This window comes from Sciurus carolinensis, chromosome 15 (genome assembly GCF_902686445.1).
Source record: "Sciurus carolinensis chromosome 15, mSciCar1.2, whole genome shotgun sequence".
NCBI lineage: Eukaryota > Metazoa > Chordata > Mammalia > Rodentia > Sciuridae > Sciurus > Sciurus carolinensis.
Genome location: NC_062227.1, coordinates 17550913 through 17553192, shown reverse-complemented (window position 1 = coordinate 17553192; position 2280 = coordinate 17550913). Strand labels below are relative to the sequence as shown.

Sequence of the window (2280 nt, the reverse complement as noted above, 5' to 3'; positions counted from 1 at the left end):
AGTGGGCGTGACTTGACATAATTGCTTTGGAAATGGCTTGATGGTATTTAATAAAGTTGAATATAGTATACTCTGTATTGCAGGAATTTCATTCTTAGGTTATATTTTTTGATGGAATTCCCTGTGTTCATCATACAGTATATCCCAGTATATTCAAGCAACAATGTTTTTTAATTGCCCCAAACAACGAACAATCAAAACTCAAATCAACTTGGTTGCATATGATTTTCAAACATAATACTGGGCAAAAAATATAAAGGAATCCTGTCTCAAGCATACTGTATGATTTCCTTTATTAAAACAAGCGGGAATCTTGTTATGATAATCATGTGGTTAATGGTTATCACTGTGGAGTGAGGCGGGTGAGAGATGACTGGGAAGGTAACTGAGGGATCTTCCAGGGATTGAACTGAAGTTTTCTCTTGACGTCAATGCTGGTTGCACAGACTGGTATGTTTAATATGTGACAGCCTGTCACACTGCACTCGTATGATACAATATTGGTGAGTGTCACAAACCAATTAAGTTTGCATTGTTTTTAAATAAAATTCCTAATTCATTAAACACATACCTGTGATTATGAAATAATAAAAGAACAAAAATGAAGAAAAATGTATTTATTAAATTAAACTTCAGAAAATAACTTTTTTTTTTTTTTAAAGAAAGACCTTTATTTATTAGGAGGTCTGAAGAAAGGAGCAGGTGGGAGCACCACCATGGAAGCAGGCAGCCCCCCCATCCCCCATGCCCGCCTCAGTTCAGACTCATGTCCTCCTCATCGTCCTTCTTGTCTTTCGCATCACCCTCCTTCTGCTCCGGTCTGGCGTTGTTTTGCATGGCTTTGGCGCTTCCACATCGCCCTTGTTGGTGGCCTCCACGGCCTCTGCAGGAAGGCCAAACTGGTACATGAAGGGCCCCAGCTGACGAGAGGCCAAGGCGGTGCTGAACATGCCCAGGGCCTGTTGGAACTGGGGCGAGGTCAGTGTGCTCTGGATCTCCTCTGCAGTCTGGGGCATTGACTCCCCGAAGGGCAGGTAGGGCAGCAGGTGCTGCTGGATGTCTGCGTTGGCGAAGTTGGGCACCATGATCCCTGGCGTCAGCACGCTGGCAAGGTCCACCTGGTGGCTGCCTCCCGGCCCGGCCGGCACGTTCATGGTGGTCAGAATATTCTGGAGGTCGCTCAGCTGGCTGGGCTGGGTCGGGCTGGCTGCTGTGTTGGTTCCATTACCTGAACTGGGTGCAGGACTTGGGCTGGTTGCCGAGACGCCTGCTGAGGCAGAGGGAGCTGGGGTGGCACGGGCAGAAGAGGTGGTGGAGGATGGGGTGACCGCTGCCAACTGGTTCCAGGAGCTGGATGAAGAGCTGCTGGCAGAAGGTCCGCTGCTGCCTAGCAAGCTGGCCGGATCTGGCCCAGTCAGAGCCCCAAGGCCAACCAGCCCCCCAAGGCCCACTGGTCTGATGAACTGCAGGAGCTGGCTGTGACTCATGTTCCCCAGCAGGCTCTGCAGGCTGCCCTCACCACTCAGCGCCAACAGCTCGTGGGTCCCACTCCCACTCGCCCCCAGGGCCCCAGGCATCATGGGGGTTGTTCAGGTACTCGTTGACTTTCCGGCAGTGCTCCTCATCCTGGTCGGTCTTGGGCTCCTGCATCCAGAAGAAGAGTCGCTTGGACCCAGCCTTGAACTTGAGCATGGAGACCCTCCGGCTGGGGCACTGAGGCACGCACTTGAACTTACAGTCATCGGGGAAGATAATCAAGTCATCTTCCACGGTCCCTGATGTCCCGTCCTTCCAGCAGAAGTGAATGACAGAGTCGTCGGTCTGCCGGATGTACACGAGCCCTTTCCGTTTATCCGGAGTGACGGTAGTGCCTTTCAATGACATTTTCCCTGCCCGAAACTCCACCAAATACTCGGAGGACCCTGAGAGCCTGGCACCAGGCTTGGGAACAGAGCGCCTGAAGTTGTCATCCCTTGGCTGAGAGTTGCGCTCCAGGTTCGCTCTTCCTCCTCAGCGCCTGCCAGGCCCCCCAGAAAATAACTTTAAAAACCTTCAACTAAAGGAATAAAATAACAAAATGTTAATTATTTGATGTATAAAACTATAAAATTACAAATAATCATGGGAAAATAAATGGAACATAGAAAAGGGTTATCTTCACTAGACCAAGAAGTATTAGAATTCATTAAATACATGTAATTCTGACAAAGGAAAATGGATAGAGGCTATGAAATATGTAATTCATAAACATCAAATAAGACAACAGAAATATAAAAAATA

At 48.5% G+C, this 2280-nt stretch overlaps 1 pseudogene; it reads right to left on the bottom strand.

The window, feature by feature from the left end:
• Nucleotides 1–753: 753 nt before the first annotated feature.
• LOC124965191 (proteasomal ubiquitin receptor ADRM1-like) lies at nucleotides 754–1970 on the bottom strand (annotated as a pseudogene).
• Between the last annotated feature and the right edge of the window lie 310 nt (nucleotides 1971–2280).